At 47.7% G+C, this 20,718-nt stretch overlaps 31 non-coding genes across 31 annotated transcripts; all 31 read right to left on the bottom strand.

Annotated features, from left to right (window-relative positions):
- Nucleotides 1-61: 61 nt before the first annotated feature.
- On the bottom strand, nt 62-180 carry LOC130811589 (5S ribosomal RNA). Its single transcript, XR_009041222.1, has one exon. It is a non-coding gene; the product is annotated as a 5S ribosomal RNA (ribosomal RNA).
- A 561-nt stretch (nt 181-741) lies between these two features.
- On the bottom strand, nt 742-860 carry LOC130811588 (5S ribosomal RNA). The gene has a single exon (XR_009041221.1). It is a non-coding gene; the product is annotated as a 5S ribosomal RNA (ribosomal RNA).
- Nucleotides 861-1,422: 562 nt separating this feature from the next.
- On the bottom strand, nt 1,423-1,541 carry LOC130811587 (5S ribosomal RNA). The gene has a single exon (XR_009041220.1). It is a non-coding gene; the product is annotated as a 5S ribosomal RNA (ribosomal RNA).
- A 562-nt stretch (nt 1,542-2,103) lies between these two features.
- LOC130811586 (5S ribosomal RNA) lies at nt 2,104-2,222 on the bottom strand. The gene has a single exon (XR_009041219.1). It is a non-coding gene; the product is annotated as a 5S ribosomal RNA (ribosomal RNA).
- A 562-nt stretch (nt 2,223-2,784) lies between these two features.
- On the bottom strand, nt 2,785-2,903 carry LOC130811584 (5S ribosomal RNA). The gene has a single exon (XR_009041217.1). It is a non-coding gene; the product is annotated as a 5S ribosomal RNA (ribosomal RNA).
- Nucleotides 2,904-3,465: 562 nt separating this feature from the next.
- On the bottom strand, nt 3,466-3,584 carry LOC130811583 (5S ribosomal RNA). Its single transcript, XR_009041216.1, has one exon. It is a non-coding gene; the product is annotated as a 5S ribosomal RNA (ribosomal RNA).
- Nucleotides 3,585-4,146: 562 nt separating this feature from the next.
- On the bottom strand, nt 4,147-4,265 carry LOC130811582 (5S ribosomal RNA). The gene has a single exon (XR_009041215.1). It is a non-coding gene; the product is annotated as a 5S ribosomal RNA (ribosomal RNA).
- A 562-nt stretch (nt 4,266-4,827) lies between these two features.
- LOC130811581 (5S ribosomal RNA) lies at nt 4,828-4,946 on the bottom strand. Its single transcript, XR_009041214.1, has one exon. It is a non-coding gene; the product is annotated as a 5S ribosomal RNA (ribosomal RNA).
- A 562-nt stretch (nt 4,947-5,508) lies between these two features.
- Nucleotides 5,509-5,627, bottom strand: LOC130811580 (5S ribosomal RNA). The gene has a single exon (XR_009041213.1). It is a non-coding gene; the product is annotated as a 5S ribosomal RNA (ribosomal RNA).
- A 562-nt stretch (nt 5,628-6,189) lies between these two features.
- On the bottom strand, nt 6,190-6,308 carry LOC130811578 (5S ribosomal RNA). The gene has a single exon (XR_009041212.1). It is a non-coding gene; the product is annotated as a 5S ribosomal RNA (ribosomal RNA).
- A 562-nt stretch (nt 6,309-6,870) lies between these two features.
- Nucleotides 6,871-6,989, bottom strand: LOC130811577 (5S ribosomal RNA). The gene has a single exon (XR_009041211.1). It is a non-coding gene; the product is annotated as a 5S ribosomal RNA (ribosomal RNA).
- A 562-nt stretch (nt 6,990-7,551) lies between these two features.
- LOC130811576 (5S ribosomal RNA) lies at nt 7,552-7,670 on the bottom strand. The gene has a single exon (XR_009041210.1). It is a non-coding gene; the product is annotated as a 5S ribosomal RNA (ribosomal RNA).
- Nucleotides 7,671-8,232: 562 nt separating this feature from the next.
- LOC130811718 (5S ribosomal RNA) lies at nt 8,233-8,351 on the bottom strand. The gene has a single exon (XR_009041346.1). It is a non-coding gene; the product is annotated as a 5S ribosomal RNA (ribosomal RNA).
- A 562-nt stretch (nt 8,352-8,913) lies between these two features.
- On the bottom strand, nt 8,914-9,032 carry LOC130811575 (5S ribosomal RNA). The gene has a single exon (XR_009041209.1). It is a non-coding gene; the product is annotated as a 5S ribosomal RNA (ribosomal RNA).
- A 562-nt stretch (nt 9,033-9,594) lies between these two features.
- Nucleotides 9,595-9,713, bottom strand: LOC130811574 (5S ribosomal RNA). The gene has a single exon (XR_009041208.1). It is a non-coding gene; the product is annotated as a 5S ribosomal RNA (ribosomal RNA).
- A 562-nt stretch (nt 9,714-10,275) lies between these two features.
- LOC130811572 (5S ribosomal RNA) lies at nt 10,276-10,394 on the bottom strand. The gene has a single exon (XR_009041206.1). It is a non-coding gene; the product is annotated as a 5S ribosomal RNA (ribosomal RNA).
- Nucleotides 10,395-10,956: 562 nt separating this feature from the next.
- On the bottom strand, nt 10,957-11,075 carry LOC130811571 (5S ribosomal RNA). Its single transcript, XR_009041205.1, has one exon. It is a non-coding gene; the product is annotated as a 5S ribosomal RNA (ribosomal RNA).
- A 562-nt stretch (nt 11,076-11,637) lies between these two features.
- LOC130811570 (5S ribosomal RNA) lies at nt 11,638-11,756 on the bottom strand. Its single transcript, XR_009041204.1, has one exon. It is a non-coding gene; the product is annotated as a 5S ribosomal RNA (ribosomal RNA).
- Nucleotides 11,757-12,318: 562 nt separating this feature from the next.
- Nucleotides 12,319-12,437, bottom strand: LOC130811717 (5S ribosomal RNA). The gene has a single exon (XR_009041345.1). It is a non-coding gene; the product is annotated as a 5S ribosomal RNA (ribosomal RNA).
- A 563-nt stretch (nt 12,438-13,000) lies between these two features.
- On the bottom strand, nt 13,001-13,119 carry LOC130811569 (5S ribosomal RNA). Its single transcript, XR_009041203.1, has one exon. It is a non-coding gene; the product is annotated as a 5S ribosomal RNA (ribosomal RNA).
- Nucleotides 13,120-13,681: 562 nt separating this feature from the next.
- LOC130811568 (5S ribosomal RNA) lies at nt 13,682-13,800 on the bottom strand. The gene has a single exon (XR_009041202.1). It is a non-coding gene; the product is annotated as a 5S ribosomal RNA (ribosomal RNA).
- Nucleotides 13,801-14,362: 562 nt separating this feature from the next.
- LOC130812477 (5S ribosomal RNA) lies at nt 14,363-14,481 on the bottom strand. Its single transcript, XR_009042061.1, has one exon. It is a non-coding gene; the product is annotated as a 5S ribosomal RNA (ribosomal RNA).
- Nucleotides 14,482-15,043: 562 nt separating this feature from the next.
- LOC130811716 (5S ribosomal RNA) lies at nt 15,044-15,162 on the bottom strand. Its single transcript, XR_009041344.1, has one exon. It is a non-coding gene; the product is annotated as a 5S ribosomal RNA (ribosomal RNA).
- Nucleotides 15,163-15,724: 562 nt separating this feature from the next.
- LOC130812476 (5S ribosomal RNA) lies at nt 15,725-15,843 on the bottom strand. Its single transcript, XR_009042060.1, has one exon. It is a non-coding gene; the product is annotated as a 5S ribosomal RNA (ribosomal RNA).
- Nucleotides 15,844-16,405: 562 nt separating this feature from the next.
- On the bottom strand, nt 16,406-16,524 carry LOC130812475 (5S ribosomal RNA). The gene has a single exon (XR_009042059.1). It is a non-coding gene; the product is annotated as a 5S ribosomal RNA (ribosomal RNA).
- A 562-nt stretch (nt 16,525-17,086) lies between these two features.
- On the bottom strand, nt 17,087-17,205 carry LOC130812474 (5S ribosomal RNA). The gene has a single exon (XR_009042058.1). It is a non-coding gene; the product is annotated as a 5S ribosomal RNA (ribosomal RNA).
- Nucleotides 17,206-17,767: 562 nt separating this feature from the next.
- LOC130812473 (5S ribosomal RNA) lies at nt 17,768-17,886 on the bottom strand. The gene has a single exon (XR_009042057.1). It is a non-coding gene; the product is annotated as a 5S ribosomal RNA (ribosomal RNA).
- Nucleotides 17,887-18,448: 562 nt separating this feature from the next.
- On the bottom strand, nt 18,449-18,567 carry LOC130812471 (5S ribosomal RNA). The gene has a single exon (XR_009042055.1). It is a non-coding gene; the product is annotated as a 5S ribosomal RNA (ribosomal RNA).
- A 563-nt stretch (nt 18,568-19,130) lies between these two features.
- LOC130812470 (5S ribosomal RNA) lies at nt 19,131-19,249 on the bottom strand. Its single transcript, XR_009042054.1, has one exon. It is a non-coding gene; the product is annotated as a 5S ribosomal RNA (ribosomal RNA).
- A 563-nt stretch (nt 19,250-19,812) lies between these two features.
- On the bottom strand, nt 19,813-19,931 carry LOC130812468 (5S ribosomal RNA). Its single transcript, XR_009042053.1, has one exon. It is a non-coding gene; the product is annotated as a 5S ribosomal RNA (ribosomal RNA).
- A 562-nt stretch (nt 19,932-20,493) lies between these two features.
- Nucleotides 20,494-20,612, bottom strand: LOC130812467 (5S ribosomal RNA). Its single transcript, XR_009042052.1, has one exon. It is a non-coding gene; the product is annotated as a 5S ribosomal RNA (ribosomal RNA).
- Between the last annotated feature and the right edge of the window lie 106 nt (nt 20,613-20,718).

Below are 20,718 nucleotides of genomic sequence, written 5' to 3'. Positions count from 1 at the left end.
AGTGCAGCGGAAACAAAAAAAAAAAAAAAAAAATTAAAAAAAAAAAAAAAGAACGGAAAAAGGGGTGCAACACGAGGACTTCCCAGGAGGTCACCCATCCTAGTACTACTCTCGCCCAAGCACGCTTAACTGCGGAGTTCTGATGGGATCCGGTGCATTAGTGCTGGTATGATCGCACCCGTTCAATCACCGTAACAATTTGATTACATGCGCGTTGCCGCCCAAAAGTAAAAAACCAGAGCATTCCGAAGCTCGTAAATTCGCAACCGAGACCCCTTATTTCGAGCCTTCTTCTTCCCAAATACTGTTTTTCACCCTCCCGGTATTGTCCGATTCACAAAAGAGTCCGCCGGCTGTAAAAGCCAGGTGAACTCGCAACAAAAAAACGACGAAATATTTAAGAAATCCGCGCAACACTTGGAAATCAAGAGGCCATCCACGCCGGGCACGCTTCCGCGGGGAGTTCCGACGGGATCCGGTGCAATTTCCGCTTACGCGAACGCACCGATGCACGCCTCTTTCGAACAATTCGTTCGCATGCGCATCGACCCGCCTCAACGGGTCCTACCTTTCGAGTGCCCGTGAATTCGAGGCCGGGGCCCGGTTGCGAGTTATATTTTTATAAATAAAATTACTTCCAAGGATTATATTACCATAATCACTGAAATGGCTCTTGCTCAAGTGCAGCGGAAACAAAAAAAAAAAAAAAAAAATTAAAAAAAAAAAAAAAGAACGGAAAAAGGGGTGCAACACGAGGACTTCCCAGGAGGTCACCCATCCTAGTACTACTCTCGCCCAAGCACGCTTAACTGCGGAGTTCTGATGGGATCCGGTGCATTAGTGCTGGTATGATCGCACCCGTTCAATCACCGTAACAATTTGATTACATGCGCGTTGCCGCCCAAAAGTAAAAAACCAGAGCATTCCGAAGCTCGTAAATTCGCAACCGAGACCCCTTATTTCGAGCCTTCTTCTTCCCAAATACTGTTTTTCACCCTCCCGGTATTGTCCGATTCACAAAAGAGTCCGCCGGCTGTAAAAGCCAGGTGAACTCGCAACAAAAAAACGACGAAATATTTAAGAAATCCGCGCAACACTTGGAAATCAAGAGGCCATCCACGCCGGGCACGCTTCCGCGGGGAGTTCCGACGGGATCCGGTGCAATTTCCGCTTACGCGAACGCACCGATGCACGCCTCTTTCGAACAATTCGTTCGCATGCGCATCGACCCGCCTCAACGGGTCCTACCTTTCGAGTGCCCGTGAATTCGAGGCCGGGGCCCGGTTGCGAGTTATATTTTTATAAATAAAATTACTTCCAAGGATTATATTACCATAATCACTGAAATGGCTCTTGCTCAAGTGCAGCGGAAACAAAAAAAAAAAAAAAAAAAATTAAAAAAAAAAAAAAAGAACGGAAAAAGGGGTGCAACACGAGGACTTCCCAGGAGGTCACCCATCCTAGTACTACTCTCGCCCAAGCACGCTTAACTGCGGAGTTCTGATGGGATCCGGTGCATTAGTGCTGGTATGATCGCACCCGTTCAATCACCGTAACAATTTGATTACATGCGCGTTGCCGCCCAAAAGTAAAAAACCAGAGCATTCCGAAGCTCGTAAATTCGCAACCGAGACCCCTTATTTCGAGCCTTCTTCTTCCCAAATACTGTTTTTCACCCTCCCGGTATTGTCCGATTCACAAAAGAGTCCGCCGGCTGTAAAAGCCAGGTGAACTCGCAACAAAAAAACGACGAAATATTTAAGAAATCCGCGCAACACTTGGAAATCAAGAGGCCATCCACGCCGGGCACGCTTCCGCGGGGAGTTCCGACGGGATCCGGTGCAATTTCCGCTTACGCGAACGCACCGATGCACGCCTCTTTCGAACAATTCGTTCGCATGCGCATCGACCCGCCTCAACGGGTCCTACCTTTCGAGTGCCCGTGAATTCGAGGCCGGGGCCCGGTTGCGAGTTATATTTTTATAAATAAAATTACTTCCAAGGATTATATTACCATAATCACTGAAATGGCTCTTGCTCAAGTGCAGCGGAAACAAAAAAAAAAAAAAAAAAAATTAAAAAAAAAAAAAAAGAACGGAAAAAGGGGTGCAACACGAGGACTTCCCAGGAGGTCACCCATCCTAGTACTACTCTCGCCCAAGCACGCTTAACTGCGGAGTTCTGATGGGATCCGGTGCATTAGTGCTGGTATGATCGCACCCGTTCAATCACCGTAACAATTTGATTACATGCGCGTTGCCGCCCAAAAGTAAAAAACCAGAGCATTCCGAAGCTCGTAAATTCGCAACCGAGACCCCTTATTTCGAGCCTTCTTCTTCCCAAATACTGTTTTTCACCCTCCCGGTATTGTCCGATTCACAAAAGAGTCCGCCGGCTGTAAAAGCCAGGTGAACTCGCAACAAAAAAACGACGAAATATTTAAGAAATCCGCGCAACACTTGGAAATCAAGAGGCCATCCACGCCGGGCACGCTTCCGCGGGGAGTTCCGACGGGATCCGGTGCAATTTCCGCTTACGCGAACGCACCGATGCACGCCTCTTTCGAACAATTCGTTCGCATGCGCATCGACCCGCCTCAACGGGTCCTACCTTTCGAGTGCCCGTGAATTCGAGGCCGGGGCCCGGTTGCGAGTTATATTTTTATAAATAAAATTACTTCCAAGGATTATATTACCATAATCACTGAAATGGCTCTTGCTCAAGTGCAGCGGAAACAAAAAAAAAAAAAAAAAAAATTAAAAAAAAAAAAAAAGAACGGAAAAAGGGGTGCAACACGAGGACTTCCCAGGAGGTCACCCATCCTAGTACTACTCTCGCCCAAGCACGCTTAACTGCGGAGTTCTGATGGGATCCGGTGCATTAGTGCTGGTATGATCGCACCCGTTCAATCACCGTAACAATTTGATTACATGCGCGTTGCCGCCCAAAAGTAAAAAACCAGAGCATTCCGAAGCTCGTAAATTCGCAACCGAGACCCCTTATTTCGAGCCTTCTTCTTCCCAAATACTGTTTTTCACCCTCCCGGTATTGTCCGATTCACAAAAGAGTCCGCCGGCTGTAAAAGCCAGGTGAACTCGCAACAAAAAAACGACGAAATATTTAAGAAATCCGCGCAACACTTGGAAATCAAGAGGCCATCCACGCCGGGCACGCTTCCGCGGGGAGTTCCGACGGGATCCGGTGCAATTTCCGCTTACGCGAACGCACCGATGCACGCCTCTTTCGAACAATTCGTTCGCATGCGCATCGACCCGCCTCAACGGGTCCTACCTTTCGAGTGCCCGTGAATTCGAGGCCGGGGCCCGGTTGCGAGTTATATTTTTATAAATAAAATTACTTCCAAGGATTATATTACCATAATCACTGAAATGGCTCTTGCTCAAGTGCAGCGGAAACAAAAAAAAAAAAAAAAAAAATTAAAAAAAAAAAAAAAGAACGGAAAAAGGGGTGCAACACGAGGACTTCCCAGGAGGTCACCCATCCTAGTACTACTCTCGCCCAAGCACGCTTAACTGCGGAGTTCTGATGGGATCCGGTGCATTAGTGCTGGTATGATCGCACCCGTTCAATCACCGTAACAATTTGATTACATGCGCGTTGCCGCCCAAAAGTAAAAAACCAGAGCATTCCGAAGCTCGTAAATTCGCAACCGAGACCCCTTATTTCGAGCCTTCTTCTTCCCAAATACTGTTTTTCACCCTCCCGGTATTGTCCGATTCACAAAAGAGTCCGCCGGCTGTAAAAGCCAGGTGAACTCGCAACAAAAAAACGACGAAATATTTAAGAAATCCGCGCAACACTTGGAAATCAAGAGGCCATCCACGCCGGGCACGCTTCCGCGGGGAGTTCCGACGGGATCCGGTGCAATTTCCGCTTACGCGAACGCACCGATGCACGCCTCTTTCGAACAATTCGTTCGCATGCGCATCGACCCGCCTCAACGGGTCCTACCTTTCGAGTGCCCGTGAATTCGAGGCCGGGGCCCGGTTGCGAGTTATATTTTTATAAATAAAATTACTTCCAAGGATTATATTACCATAATCACTGAAATGGCTCTTGCTCAAGTGCAGCGGAAACAAAAAAAAAAAAAAAAAAAATTAAAAAAAAAAAAAAAGAACGGAAAAAGGGGTGCAACACGAGGACTTCCCAGGAGGTCACCCATCCTAGTACTACTCTCGCCCAAGCACGCTTAACTGCGGAGTTCTGATGGGATCCGGTGCATTAGTGCTGGTATGATCGCACCCGTTCAATCACCGTAACAATTTGATTACATGCGCGTTGCCGCCCAAAAGTAAAAAACCAGAGCATTCCGAAGCTCGTAAATTCGCAACCGAGACCCCTTATTTCGAGCCTTCTTCTTCCCAAATACTGTTTTTCACCCTCCCGGTATTGTCCGATTCACAAAAGAGTCCGCCGGCTGTAAAAGCCAGGTGAACTCGCAACAAAAAAACGACGAAATATTTAAGAAATCCGCGCAACACTTGGAAATCAAGAGGCCATCCACGCCGGGCACGCTTCCGCGGGGAGTTCCGACGGGATCCGGTGCAATTTCCGCTTACGCGAACGCACCGATGCACGCCTCTTTCGAACAATTCGTTCGCATGCGCATCGACCCGCCTCAACGGGTCCTACCTTTCGAGTGCCCGTGAATTCGAGGCCGGGGCCCGGTTGCGAGTTATATTTTTATAAATAAAATTACTTCCAAGGATTATATTACCATAATCACTGAAATGGCTCTTGCTCAAGTGCAGCGGAAACAAAAAAAAAAAAAAAAAAAATTAAAAAAAAAAAAAAAGAACGGAAAAAGGGGTGCAACACGAGGACTTCCCAGGAGGTCACCCATCCTAGTACTACTCTCGCCCAAGCACGCTTAACTGCGGAGTTCTGATGGGATCCGGTGCATTAGTGCTGGTATGATCGCACCCGTTCAATCACCGTAACAATTTGATTACATGCGCGTTGCCGCCCAAAAGTAAAAAACCAGAGCATTCCGAAGCTCGTAAATTCGCAACCGAGACCCCTTATTTCGAGCCTTCTTCTTCCCAAATACTGTTTTTCACCCTCCCGGTATTGTCCGATTCACAAAAGAGTCCGCCGGCTGTAAAAGCCAGGTGAACTCGCAACAAAAAAACGACGAAATATTTAAGAAATCCGCGCAACACTTGGAAATCAAGAGGCCATCCACGCCGGGCACGCTTCCGCGGGGAGTTCCGACGGGATCCGGTGCAATTTCCGCTTACGCGAACGCACCGATGCACGCCTCTTTCGAACAATTCGTTCGCATGCGCATCGACCCGCCTCAACGGGTCCTACCTTTCGAGTGCCCGTGAATTCGAGGCCGGGGCCCGGTTGCGAGTTATATTTTTATAAATAAAATTACTTCCAAGGATTATATTACCATAATCACTGAAATGGCTCTTGCTCAAGTGCAGCGGAAACAAAAAAAAAAAAAAAAAAAATTAAAAAAAAAAAAAAAGAACGGAAAAAGGGGTGCAACACGAGGACTTCCCAGGAGGTCACCCATCCTAGTACTACTCTCGCCCAAGCACGCTTAACTGCGGAGTTCTGATGGGATCCGGTGCATTAGTGCTGGTATGATCGCACCCGTTCAATCACCGTAACAATTTGATTACATGCGCGTTGCCGCCCAAAAGTAAAAAACCAGAGCATTCCGAAGCTCGTAAATTCGCAACCGAGACCCCTTATTTCGAGCCTTCTTCTTCCCAAATACTGTTTTTCACCCTCCCGGTATTGTCCGATTCACAAAAGAGTCCGCCGGCTGTAAAAGCCAGGTGAACTCGCAACAAAAAAACGACGAAATATTTAAGAAATCCGCGCAACACTTGGAAATCAAGAGGCCATCCACGCCGGGCACGCTTCCGCGGGGAGTTCCGACGGGATCCGGTGCAATTTCCGCTTACGCGAACGCACCGATGCACGCCTCTTTCGAACAATTCGTTCGCATGCGCATCGACCCGCCTCAACGGGTCCTACCTTTCGAGTGCCCGTGAATTCGAGGCCGGGGCCCGGTTGCGAGTTATATTTTTATAAATAAAATTACTTCCAAGGATTATATTACCATAATCACTGAAATGGCTCTTGCTCAAGTGCAGCGGAAACAAAAAAAAAAAAAAAAAAAATTAAAAAAAAAAAAAAAGAACGGAAAAAGGGGTGCAACACGAGGACTTCCCAGGAGGTCACCCATCCTAGTACTACTCTCGCCCAAGCACGCTTAACTGCGGAGTTCTGATGGGATCCGGTGCATTAGTGCTGGTATGATCGCACCCGTTCAATCACCGTAACAATTTGATTACATGCGCGTTGCCGCCCAAAAGTAAAAAACCAGAGCATTCCGAAGCTCGTAAATTCGCAACCGAGACCCCTTATTTCGAGCCTTCTTCTTCCCAAATACTGTTTTTCACCCTCCCGGTATTGTCCGATTCACAAAAGAGTCCGCCGGCTGTAAAAGCCAGGTGAACTCGCAACAAAAAAACGACGAAATATTTAAGAAATCCGCGCAACACTTGGAAATCAAGAGGCCATCCACGCCGGGCACGCTTCCGCGGGGAGTTCCGACGGGATCCGGTGCAATTTCCGCTTACGCGAACGCACCGATGCACGCCTCTTTCGAACAATTCGTTCGCATGCGCATCGACCCGCCTCAACGGGTCCTACCTTTCGAGTGCCCGTGAATTCGAGGCCGGGGCCCGGTTGCGAGTTATATTTTTATAAATAAAATTACTTCCAAGGATTATATTACCATAATCACTGAAATGGCTCTTGCTCAAGTGCAGCGGAAACAAAAAAAAAAAAAAAAAAAATTAAAAAAAAAAAAAAAGAACGGAAAAAGGGGTGCAACACGAGGACTTCCCAGGAGGTCACCCATCCTAGTACTACTCTCGCCCAAGCACGCTTAACTGCGGAGTTCTGATGGGATCCGGTGCATTAGTGCTGGTATGATCGCACCCGTTCAATCACCGTAACAATTTGATTACATGCGCGTTGCCGCCCAAAAGTAAAAAACCAGAGCATTCCGAAGCTCGTAAATTCGCAACCGAGACCCCTTATTTCGAGCCTTCTTCTTCCCAAATACTGTTTTTCACCCTCCCGGTATTGTCCGATTCACAAAAGAGTCCGCCGGCTGTAAAAGCCAGGTGAACTCGCAACAAAAAAACGACGAAATATTTAAGAAATCCGCGCAACACTTGGAAATCAAGAGGCCATCCACGCCGGGCACGCTTCCGCGGGGAGTTCCGACGGGATCCGGTGCAATTTCCGCTTACGCGAACGCACCGATGCACGCCTCTTTCGAACAATTCGTTCGCATGCGCATCGACCCGCCTCAACGGGTCCTACCTTTCGAGTGCCCGTGAATTCGAGGCCGGGGCCCGGTTGCGAGTTATATTTTTATAAATAAAATTACTTCCAAGGATTATATTACCATAATCACTGAAATGGCTCTTGCTCAAGTGCAGCGGAAACAAAAAAAAAAAAAAAAAAAATTAAAAAAAAAAAAAAAGAACGGAAAAAGGGGTGCAACACGAGGACTTCCCAGGAGGTCACCCATCCTAGTACTACTCTCGCCCAAGCACGCTTAACTGCGGAGTTCTGATGGGATCCGGTGCATTAGTGCTGGTATGATCGCACCCGTTCAATCACCGTAACAATTTGATTACATGCGCGTTGCCGCCCAAAAGTAAAAAACCAGAGCATTCCGAAGCTCGTAAATTCGCAACCGAGACCCCTTATTTCGAGCCTTCTTCTTCCCAAATACTGTTTTTCACCCTCCCGGTATTGTCCGATTCACAAAAGAGTCCGCCGGCTGTAAAAGCCAGGTGAACTCGCAACAAAAAAACGACGAAATATTTAAGAAATCCGCGCAACACTTGGAAATCAAGAGGCCATCCACGCCGGGCACGCTTCCGCGGGGAGTTCCGACGGGATCCGGTGCAATTTCCGCTTACGCGAACGCACCGATGCACGCCTCTTTCGAACAATTCGTTCGCATGCGCATCGACCCGCCTCAACGGGTCCTACCTTTCGAGTGCCCGTGAATTCGAGGCCGGGGCCCGGTTGCGAGTTATATTTTTATAAATAAAATTACTTCCAAGGATTATATTACCATAATCACTGAAATGGCTCTTGCTCAAGTGCAGCGGAAACAAAAAAAAAAAAAAAAAAAATTAAAAAAAAAAAAAAAGAACGGAAAAAGGGGTGCAACACGAGGACTTCCCAGGAGGTCACCCATCCTAGTACTACTCTCGCCCGAGCACGCTTAACTGCGGAGTTCTGATGGGATCCGGTGCATTAGTGCTGGTATGATCGCACCCGTTCAATCACCGTAACAATTTGATTACATGCGCGTTGCCGCCCAAAAGTAAAAAACCAGAGCATTCCGAAGCTCGTAAATTCGCAACCGAGACCCCTTATTTCGAGCCTTCTTCTTCCCAAATACTGTTTTTCACCCTCCCGGTATTGTCCGATTCACAAAAGAGTCCGCCGGCTGTAAAAGCCAGGTGAACTCGCAACAAAAAAACGACGAAATATTTAAGAAATCCGCGCAACACTTGGAAATCAAGAGGCCATCCACGCCGGGCACGCTTCCGCGGGGAGTTCCGACGGGATCCGGTGCAATTTCCGCTTACGCGAACGCACCGATGCACGCCTCTTTCGAACAATTCGTTCGCATGCGCATCGACCCGCCTCAACGGGTCCTACCTTTCGAGTGCCCGTGAATTCGAGGCCGGGGCCCGGTTGCGAGTTATATTTTTATAAATAAAATTACTTCCAAGGATTATATTACCATAATCACTGAAATGGCTCTTGCTCAAGTGCAGCGGAAACAAAAAAAAAAAAAAAAAAAATTAAAAAAAAAAAAAAAGAACGGAAAAAGGGGTGCAACACGAGGACTTCCCAGGAGGTCACCCATCCTAGTACTACTCTCGCCCAAGCACGCTTAACTGCGGAGTTCTGATGGGATCCGGTGCATTAGTGCTGGTATGATCGCACCCGTTCAATCACCGTAACAATTTGATTACATGCGCGTTGCCGCCCAAAAGTAAAAAACCAGAGCATTCCGAAGCTCGTAAATTCGCAACCGAGACCCCTTATTTCGAGCCTTCTTCTTCCCAAATACTGTTTTTCACCCTCCCGGTATTGTCCGATTCACAAAAGAGTCCGCCGGCTGTAAAAGCCAGGTGAACTCGCAACAAAAAAACGACGAAATATTTAAGAAATCCGCGCAACACTTGGAAATCAAGAGGCCATCCACGCCGGGCACGCTTCCGCGGGGAGTTCCGACGGGATCCGGTGCAATTTCCGCTTACGCGAACGCACCGATGCACGCCTCTTTCGAACAATTCGTTCGCATGCGCATCGACCCGCCTCAACGGGTCCTACCTTTCGAGTGCCCGTGAATTCGAGGCCGGGGCCCGGTTGCGAGTTATATTTTTATAAATAAAATTACTTCCAAGGATTATATTACCATAATCACTGAAATGGCTCTTGCTCAAGTGCAGCGGAAACAAAAAAAAAAAAAAAAAAAATTAAAAAAAAAAAAAAAGAACGGAAAAAGGGGTGCAACACGAGGACTTCCCAGGAGGTCACCCATCCTAGTACTACTCTCGCCCAAGCACGCTTAACTGCGGAGTTCTGATGGGATCCGGTGCATTAGTGCTGGTATGATCGCACCCGTTCAATCACCGTAACAATTTGATTACATGCGCGTTGCCGCCCAAAAGTAAAAAACCAGAGCATTCCGAAGCTCGTAAATTCGCAACCGAGACCCCTTATTTCGAGCCTTCTTCTTCCCAAATACTGTTTTTCACCCTCCCGGTATTGTCCGATTCACAAAAGAGTCCGCCGGCTGTAAAAGCCAGGTGAACTCGCAACAAAAAAACGACGAAATATTTAAGAAATCCGCGCAACACTTGGAAATCAAGAGGCCATCCACGCCGGGCACGCTTCCGCGGGGAGTTCCGACGGGATCCGGTGCAATTTCCGCTTACGCGAACGCACCGATGCACGCCTCTTTCGAACAATTCGTTCGCATGCGCATCGACCCGCCTCAACGGGTCCTACCTTTCGAGTGCCCGTGAATTCGAGGCCGGGGCCCGGTTGCGAGTTATATTTTTATAAATAAAATTACTTCCAAGGATTATATTACCATAATCACTGAAATGGCTCTTGCTCAAGTGCAGCGGAAACAAAAAAAAAAAAAAAAAAAATTAAAAAAAAAAAAAAAGAACGGAAAAAGGGGTGCAACACGAGGACTTCCCAGGAGGTCACCCATCCTAGTACTACTCTCGCCCAAGCACGCTTAACTGCGGAGTTCTGATGGGATCCGGTGCATTAGTGCTGGTATGATCGCACCCGTTCAATCACCGTAACAATTTGATTACATGCGCGTTGCCGCCCAAAAGTAAAAAACCAGAGCATTCCGAAGCTCGTAAATTCGCAACCGAGACCCCTTATTTCGAGCCTTCTTCTTCCCAAATACTGTTTTTCACCCTCCCGGTATTGTCCGATTCACAAAAGAGTCCGCCGGCTGTAAAAGCCAGGTGAACTCGCAACAAAAAAACGACGAAATATTTAAGAAATCCGCGCAACACTTGGAAATCAAGAGGCCATCCACGCCGGGCACGCTTCCGCGGGGAGTTCCGACGGGATCCGGTGCAATTTCCGCTTACGCGAACGCACCGATGCACGCCTCTTTCGAACAATTCGTTCGCATGCGCATCGACCCGCCTCAACGGGTCCTACCTTTCGAGTGCCCGTGAATTCGAGGCCGGGGCCCGGTTGCGAGTTATATTTTTATAAATAAAATTACTTCCAAGGATTATATTACCATAATCACTGAAATGGCTCTTGCTCAAGTGCAGCGGAAACAAAAAAAAAAAAAAAAAAAATTAAAAAAAAAAAAAAAGAACGGAAAAAGGGGTGCAACACGAGGACTTCCCAGGAGGTCACCCATCCTAGTACTACTCTCGCCCAAGCACGCTTAACTGCGGAGTTCTGATGGGATCCGGTGCATTAGTGCTGGTATGATCGCACCCGTTCAATCACCGTAACAATTTGATTACATGCGCGTTGCCGCCCAAAAGTAAAAAACCAGAGCATTCCGAAGCTCGTAAATTCGCAACCGAGACCCCTTATTTCGAGCCTTCTTCTTCCCAAATACTGTTTTTCACCCTCCCGGTATTGTCCGATTCACAAAAGAGTCCGCCGGCTGTAAAAGCCAGGTGAACTCGCAACAAAAAAACGACGAAATATTTAAGAAATCCGCGCAACACTTGGAAATCAAGAGGCCATCCACGCCGGGCACGCTTCCGCGGGGAGTTCCGACGGGATCCGGTGCAATTTCCGCTTACGCGAACGCACCGATGCACGCCTCTTTCGAACAATTCGTTCGCATGCGCATCGACCCGCCTCAACGGGTCCTACCTTTCGAGTGCCCGTGAATTCGAGGCCGGGGCCCGGTTGCGAGTTATATTTTTATAAATAAAATTACTTCCAAGGATTATATTACCATAATCACTGAAATGGCTCTTGCTCAAGTGCAGCGGAAACAAAAAAAAAAAAAAAAAAAATTAAAAAAAAAAAAAAAGAACGGAAAAAGGGGTGCAACACGAGGACTTCCCAGGAGGTCACCCATCCTAGTACTACTCTCGCCCAAGCACGCTTAACTGCGGAGTTCTGATGGGATCCGGTGCATTAGTGCTGGTATGATCGCACCCGTTCAATCACCGTAACAATTTGATTACATGCGCGTTGCCGCCCAAAAGTAAAAAACCAGAGCATTCCGAAGCTCGTAAATTCGCAACCGAGACCCCTTATTTCGAGCCTTCTTCTTCCCAAATACTGTTTTTCACCCTCCCGGTATTGTCCGATTCACAAAAGAGTCCGCCGGCTGTAAAAGCCAGGTGAACTCGCAACAAAAAAACGACGAAATATTTAAGAAATCCGCGCAACACTTGGAAATCAAGAGGCCATCCACGCCGGGCACGCTTCCGCGGGGAGTTCCGACGGGATCCGGTGCAATTTCCGCTTACGCGAACGCACCGATGCACGCCTCTTTCGAACAATTCGTTCGCATGCGCATCGACCCGCCTCAACGGGTCCTACCTTTCGAGTGCCCGTGAATTCGAGGCCGGGGCCCGGTTGCGAGTTATATTTTTATAAATAAAATTACTTCCAAGGATTATATTACCATAATCACTGAAATGGCTCTTGCTCAAGTGCAGCGGAAACAAAAAAAAAAAAAAAAAAAATTAAAAAAAAAAAAAAAGAACGGAAAAAGGGGTGCAACACGAGGACTTCCCAGGAGGTCACCCATCCTAGTACTACTCTCGCCCGAGCACGCTTAACTGCGGAGTTCTGATGGGATCCGGTGCATTAGTGCTGGTATGATCGCACCCGTTCAATCACCGTAACAATTTGATTACATGCGCGTTGCCGCCCAAAAGTAAAAAACCAGAGCATTCCGAAGCTCGTAAATTCGCAACCGAGACCCCTTATTTCGAGCCTTCTTCTTCCCAAATACTGTTTTTCACCCTCCCGGTATTGTCCGATTCACAAAAGAGTCCGCCGGCTGTAAAAGCCAGGTGAACTCGCAACAAAAAAACGACGAAATATTTAAGAAATCCGCGCAACACTTGGAAATCAAGAGGCCATCCACGCCGGGCACGCTTCCGCGGGGAGTTCCGACGGGATCCGGTGCAATTTCCGCTTACGCGAACGCACCGATGCACGCCTCTTTCGAACAATTCGTTCGCATGCGCATCGACCCGCCTCAACGGGTCCTACCTTTCGAGTGCCCGTGAATTCGAGGCCGGGGCCCGGTTGCGAGTTATATTTTTATAAATAAAATTACTTCCAAGGATTATATTACCATAATCACTGAAATGGCTCTTGCTCAAGTGCAGCGGAAACAAAAAAAAAAAAAAAAAAAATTAAAAAAAAAAAAAAAAGAACGGAAAAAGGGGTGCAACACGAGGACTTCCCAGGAGGTCACCCATCCTAGTACTACTCTCGCCCAAGCACGCTTAACTGCGGAGTTCTGATGGGATCCGGTGCATTAGTGCTGGTATGATCGCACCCGTTCAATCACCGTAACAATTTGATTACATGCGCGTTGCCGCCCAAAAGTAAAAAACCAGAGCATTCCGAAGCTCGTAAATTCGCAACCGAGACCCCTTATTTCGAGCCTTCTTCTTCCCAAATACTGTTTTTCACCCTCCCGGTATTGTCCGATTCACAAAAGAGTCCGCCGGCTGTAAAAGCCAGGTGAACTCGCAACAAAAAAACGACGAAATATTTAAGAAATCCGCGCAACACTTGGAAATCAAGAGGCCATCCACGCCGGGCACGCTTCCGCGGGGAGTTCCGACGGGATCCGGTGCAATTTCCGCTTACGCGAACGCACCGATGCACGCCTCTTTCGAACAATTCGTTCGCATGCGCATCGACCCGCCTCAACGGGTCCTACCTTTCGAGTGCCCGTGAATTCGAGGCCGGGGCCCGGTTGCGAGTTATATTTTTATAAATAAAATTACTTCCAAGGATTATATTACCATAATCACTGAAATGGCTCTTGCTCAAGTGCAGCGGAAACAAAAAAAAAAAAAAAAAAAATTAAAAAAAAAAAAAAAGAACGGAAAAAGGGGTGCAACACGAGGACTTCCCAGGAGGTCACCCATCCTAGTACTACTCTCGCCCAAGCACGCTTAACTGCGGAGTTCTGATGGGATCCGGTGCATTAGTGCTGGTATGATCGCACCCGTTCAATCACCGTAACAATTTGATTACATGCGCGTTGCCGCCCAAAAGTAAAAAACCAGAGCATTCCGAAGCTCGTAAATTCGCAACCGAGACCCCTTATTTCGAGCCTTCTTCTTCCCAAATACTGTTTTTCACCCTCCCGGTATTGTCCGATTCACAAAAGAGTCCGCCGGCTGTAAAAGCCAGGTGAACTCGCAACAAAAAAACGACGAAATATTTAAGAAATCCGCGCAACACTTGGAAATCAAGAGGCCATCCACGCCGGGCACGCTTCCGCGGGGAGTTCCGACGGGATCCGGTGCAATTTCCGCTTACGCGAACGCACCGATGCACGCCTCTTTCGAACAATTCGTTCGCATGCGCATCGACCCGCCTCAACGGGTCCTACCTTTCGAGTGCCCGTGAATTCGAGGCCGGGGCCCGGTTGCGAGTTATATTTTTATAAATAAAATTACTTCCAAGGATTATATTACCATAATCACTGAAATGGCTCTTGCTCAAGTGCAGCGGAAACAAAAAAAAAAAAAAAAAAAATTAAAAAAAAAAAAAAAGAACGGAAAAAGGGGTGCAACACGAGGACTTCCCAGGAGGTCACCCATCCTAGTACTACTCTCGCCCAAGCACGCTTAACTGCGGAGTTCTGATGGGATCCGGTGCATTAGTGCTGGTATGATCGCACCCGTTCAATCACCGTAACAATTTGATTACATGCGCGTTGCCGCCCAAAAGTAAAAAACCAGAGCATTCCGAAGCTCGTAAATTCGCAACCGAGACCCCTTATTTCGAGCCTTCTTCTTCCCAAATACTGTTTTTCACCCTCCCGGTATTGTCCGATTCACAAAAGAGTCCGCCGGCTGTAAAAGCCAGGTGAACTCGCAACAAAAAAACGACGAAATATTTAAGAAATCCGCGCAACACTTGGAAATCAAGAGGCCATCCACGCCGGGCACGCTTCCGCGGGGAGTTCCGACGGGATCCGGTGCAATTTCCGCTTACGCGAACGCACCGATGCACGCCTCTTTCGAACAATTCGTTCGCATGCGCATCGACCCGCCTCAACGGGTCCTACCTTTCGAGTGCCCGTGAATTCGAGGCCGGGGCCCGGTTGCGAGTTATATTTTTATAAATAAAATTACTTCCAAGGATTATATTACCATAATCACTGAAATGGCTCTTGCTCAAGTGCAGCGGAAACAAAAAAAAAAAAAAAAAAAATTAAAAAAAAAAAAAAAGAACGGAAAAAGGGGTGCAACACGAGGACTTCCCAGGAGGTCACCCATCCTAGTACTACTCTCGCCCGAGCACGCTTAACTGCGGAGTTCTGATGGGATCCGGTGCATTAGTGCTGGTATGATCGCACCCGTTCAATCACCGTAACAATTTGATTACATGCGCGTTGCCGCCCAAAAGTAAAAAACCAGAGCATTCCGAAGCTCGTAAATTCGCAACCGAGACCCCTTATTTCGAGCCTTCTTCTTCCCAAATACTGTTTTTCACCCTCCCGGTATTGTCCGATTCACAAAAGAGTCCGCCGGCTGTAAAAGCCAGGTGAACTCGCAACAAAAAAACGACGAAATATTTAAGAAATCCGCGCAACACTTGGAAATCAAGAGGCCATCCACGCCGGGCACGCTTCCGCGGGGAGTTCCGACGGGATCCGGTGCAATTTCCGCTTACGCGAACGCACCGATGCACGCCTCTTTCGAACAATTCGTTCGCATGCGCATCGACCCGCCTCAACGGGTCCTACCTTTCGAGTGCCCGTGAATTCGAGGCCGGGGCCCGGTTGCGAGTTATATTTTTATAAATAAAATTACTTCCAAGGATTATATTACCATAATCACTGAAATGGCTCTTGCTCAAGTGCAGCGGAAACAAAAAAAAAAAAAAAAAAAATTAAAAAAAAAAAAAAAGAACGGAAAAAGGGGTGCAACACGAGGACTTCCCAGGAGGTCACCCATCCTAGTACTACTCTCGCCCAAGCACGCTTAACTGCGGAGTTCTGATGGGATCCGGTGCATTAGTGCTGGTATGATCGCACCCGTTCAATCACCGTAACAATTTGATTACATGCGCGTTGCCGCCCAAAAGTAAAAAACCAGAGCATTCCGAAGCTCGTAAATTCGCAACCGAGACCCCTTATTTCGAGCCTTCTTCTTCCCAAATACTGTTTTTCACCCTCCCGGTATTGTCCGATTCACAAAAGAGTCCGCCGGCTGTAAAAGCCAGGTGAACTCGCAACAAAAAAACGACGAAATATTTAAGAAATCCGCGCAACACTTGGAAATCAAGAGGCCATCCACGCCGGGCACGCTTCCGCGGGGAGTTCCGACGGGATCCGGTGCAATTTCCGCTTACGCGAACGCACCGATGCACGCCTCTTTCGAACAATTCGTTCGCATGCGCATCGACCCGCCTCAACGGGTCCTACCTTTCGAGTGCCCGTGAATTCGAGGCCGGGGCCCGGTTGCGAGTTATATTTTTATAAATAAAATTACTTCCAAGGATTATATTACCATAATCACTGAAATGGCTCTTGCTCAAGTGCAGCGGAAACAAAAAAAAAAAAAAAAAAAATTAAAAAAAAAAAAAAAGAACGGAAAAAGGGGTGCAACACGAGGACTTCCCAGGAGGTCACCCATCCTAGTACTACTCTCGCCCAAGCACGCTTAACTGCGGAGTTCTGATGGGATCCGGTGCATTAGTGCTGGTATGATCGCACCCGTTCAATCACCGTAACAATTTGATTACATGCGCGTTGCCGCCCAAAAGTAAAAAACCAGAGCATTCCGAAGCTCGTAAATTCGCAACCGAGACCCCTTATTTCGAGCCTTCTTCTTCCCAAATACTGTTTTTCACCCTCCCGGTATTGTCCGATTCACAAAAGAGTCCGCCGGCTGTAAAAGCCAGGTGAACTCGCAACAAAAAAACGACGAAATATTTAAGAAATCCGCGCAACACTTGGAAATCAAGAGGCCATCCACGCCGGGCACGCTTCCGCGGGGAGTTCCGACGGGATCCGGTGCAATTTCCGCTTACGCGAACGCACCGATGCACGCCTCTTTCGAACAATTCGTTCGCATGCGCATCGACCCGCCTCAACGGGTCCTACCTTTCGAGTGCCCGTGAATTCGAGGCCGGGGCCCGGTTGCGAGTTATATTTTTATAAATAAAATTACTTCCAAGGATTATATTACCATAATCACTGAAATGGCTCTTGCTCAAGTGCAGCGGAAACAAAAAAAAAAAAAAAAAAAATTAAAAAAAAAAAAAAAGAACGGAAAAAGGGGTGCAACACGAGGACTTCCCAGGAGGTCACCCATCCTAGTACTACTCTCGCCCAAGCACGCTTAACTGCGGAGTTCTGATGGGATCCGGTGCATTAGTGCTGGTATGATCGCACCCGTTCAATCACCGTAACAATTTGATTACATGCGCGTTGCCGCCCAAAAGTAAAAAACCAGAGCATTCCGAAGCTCGTAAATTCGCAACCGAGACCCCTTATTTCGAGCCTTCTTCTTCCCAAATACTGTTTTTCACCCTCCCGGTATTGTCCGATTCACAAAAGAGTCCGCCGGCTGTAAAAGCCAGGTGAACTCGCAACAAAAAAACGACGAAATATTTAAGAAATCCGCGCAACACTTGGAAATCAAGAGGCCATCCACGCCGGGCACGCTTCCGCGGGGAGTTCCGACGGGATCCGGTGCAATTTCCGCTTACGCGAACGCACCGATGCACGCCTCTTTCGAACAATTCGTTCGCATGCGCATCGACCCGCCTCAACGGGTCCTACCTTTCGAGTGCCCGTGAATTCGAGGCCGGGGCCCGGTTGCGAGTTATATTTTTATAAATAAAATTACTTCCAAGGATTATATTACCATAATCACTGAAATGGCTCTTGCTCAAGTGCAGCGGAAACAAAAAAAAAAAAAAAAAAAATTAAAAAAAAAAAAAAAGAACGGAAAAAGGGGTGCAACACGAGGACTTCCCAGGAGGTCACCCATCCTAGTACTACTCTCGCCCAAGCACGCTTAACTGCGGAGTTCTGATGGGATCCGGTGCATTAGTGCTGGTATGATCGCACCCGTTCAATCACCGTAACAATTTGATTACATGCGCGTTGCCGCCCAAAAGTAAAAAACCAGAGCATTCCGAAGCTCGTAAATTCGCAACCGAGACCCCTTATTTCGAGCCTTCTTCTTCCCAAATACTGTTTTTCACCCTCCCGGTATTGTCCGATTCACAAAAGAGTCCGCCGGCTGTAAAAGCCAGGTGAACTCGCAACAAAAAAACGACGAAATATTTAAGAAATCCGCGCAACACTTGGAAATCAAGAGGCCATCCACGCCGGGCACGCTTCCGCGGGGAGTTCCGACGGGATCCGGTGCAATTTCCGCTTACGCGAACGCACCGATGCACGCCTCTTTCGAACAATTCGTTCGCATGCGCATCGACCCGCCTCAACGGGTCCTACCTTTCGAGTGCCCGTGAATTCGAGGCCGGGGCCCGGTTGCGAGTTATATTTTTATAAATAAAATTACTTCCAAGGATTATATTACCATAATCACTGAAATGGCTCTTGCTCAAGTGCAGCGGAAACAAAAAAAAAAAAAAAAAAAATTAAAAAAAAAAAAAAAGAACGGAAAAAGGGGTGCAACACGAGGACTTCCCAGGAGGTCACCCATCCTAGTACTACTCTCGCCCAAGCACGCTTAACTGCGGAGTTCTGATGGGATCCGGTGCATTAGTGCTGGTATGATCGCACCCGTTCAATCACCGTAACAATTTGATTACATGCGCGTTGCCGCCCAAAAGTAAAAAACCAGAGCATTCCGAAGCTCGTAAATTCGCAACCGAGACCCCTTATTTCGAGCCTTCTTCTTCCCAAATACTGTTTTTCACCCTCCCGGTATTGTCCGATTCACAAAAGAGTCCGCCGGCTGTAAAAGCCAGGTGAACTCGCAACAAAAAAACGACGAAATATTTAAGAAATCCGCGCAACACTTGGAAATCAAGAGGCCATCCACGCCGGGCACGCTTCCGCGGGGAGTTCCGACGGGATCCGGTGCAATTTCCGCTTACGCGAACGCACCGATGCACGCCTCTTTCGAACAATTCGTTCGCATGCGCATCGACCCGCCTCAACGGGTCCTACCTTTCGAGTGCCCGTGAATTCGAGGCCGGGGCCCGGTTGCGAGTTATATTTTTATAAATAAAATTACTTCCAAGGATTATATTACCATAATCACTGAAATGGCTCTTGCTCAAGTGCAGCGGAAACAAAAAAAAAAAAAAAAAAAATTAAAAAAAAAAAAAAAAGAACGGAAAAAGGGGTGCAACACGAGGACTTCCCAGGAGGTCACCCATCCTAGTACTACTCTCGCCCAAGCACGCTTAACTGCGGAGTTCTGATGGGATCCGGTGCATTAGTGCTGGTATGATCGCACCCGTTCAATCACCGTAACAATTTGATTACATGCGCGTTGCCGCCCAAAAGTAAAAAACCAGAGCATTCCGAAGCTCGTAAATTCGCAACCGAGACCCCTTATTTCGAGCCTTCTTCTTCCCAAATACTGTTTTTCACCCTCCCGGTATTGTCCGATTCACAAAAGAGTCCGCCGGCTGTAAAAGCCAGGTGAACTCGCAACAAAAAAACGACGAAATATTTAAGAAATCCGCGCAACACTTGGAAATCAAGAGGCCATCCACGCCGGGCACGCTTCCGCGGGGAGTTCCGACGGGATCCGGTGCAATTTCCGCTTACGCGAACGCACCGATGCACGCCTCTTTCGAACAATTCGTTCGCATGCGCATCGACCCGCCTCAACGGGTCCTACCTTTCGAGTGCCCGTGAATTCGAGGCCGGGGCCCGGTTGCGAGTTATATTTTTATAAATAAAATTACTTCCAAGGATTATATTACCATAATCACTGAAATGGCTCTTGCTCAAGTGCAGCGGAAACAAAAAAAAAAAAAAAAAAAATTAAAAAAAAAAAAAAAAGAACGGAAAAAGGGGTGCAACACGAGGACTTCCCAGGAGGTCACCCATCCTAGTACTACTCTCGCCCAAGCACGCTTAACTGCGGAGTTCTGATGGGATCCGGTGCATTAGTGCTGGTATGATCGCACCCGTTCAATCACCGTAACAATTTGATTACATGCGCGTTGCCGCCCAAAAGTAAAAAACCAGAGCATTCCGAAGCTCGTAAATTCGCAACCGAGACCCCTTATTTCGAGCCTTCTTCTTCCCAAATACTGTTTTTCACCCTCCCGGTATTGTCCGATTCACAAAAGAGTCCGCCGGCTGTAAAAGCCAGGTGAACTCGCAACAAAAAAACGACGAAATATTTAAGAAATCCGCGCAACACTTGGAAATCAAGAGGCCATCCACGCCGGGCACGCTTCCGCGGGGAGTTCCGACGGGATCCGGTGCAATTTCCGCTTACGCGAACGCACCGATGCACGCCTCTTTCGAACAATTCGTTCGCATGCGCATCGACCCGCCTCAACGGGTCCTACCTTTCGAGTGCCCGTGAATTCGAGGCCGGGGCCCGGTTGCGAGTTATATTTTTATAAATAAAATTACTTCCAAGGATTATATTACCATAATCACTGAAATGGCTCTTGCTCAAGTGCAGCGGAAACAAAAAAAAAAAAAAAAAAAATTAAAAAAAAAAAAAAAGAACGGAAAAAGGGGTGCAACACGAGGACTTCCCAGGAGGTCACCCATCCTAGTACTACTCTCGCCCAAGCACGCTTAACTGCGGAGTTCTGATGGGATCCGGTGCATTAGTGCTGGTATGATCGCACCCGTTCAATCACCGTAACAATTTGATTACATGCGCGTTGCCGCCCAAAAGTAAAAAACCAGAGCATTCCGAAGCTCGTAAATTCGCAACCGAGACCCCTTATTTCGAG

Source organism: Amaranthus tricolor, chromosome 4, assembly GCF_026212465.1.
Source record: "Amaranthus tricolor cultivar Red isolate AtriRed21 chromosome 4, ASM2621246v1, whole genome shotgun sequence".
NCBI lineage: Eukaryota > Viridiplantae > Streptophyta > Magnoliopsida > Caryophyllales > Amaranthaceae > Amaranthus > Amaranthus tricolor.
This window is presented reverse-complemented; position numbering and strand designations above follow the sequence as displayed.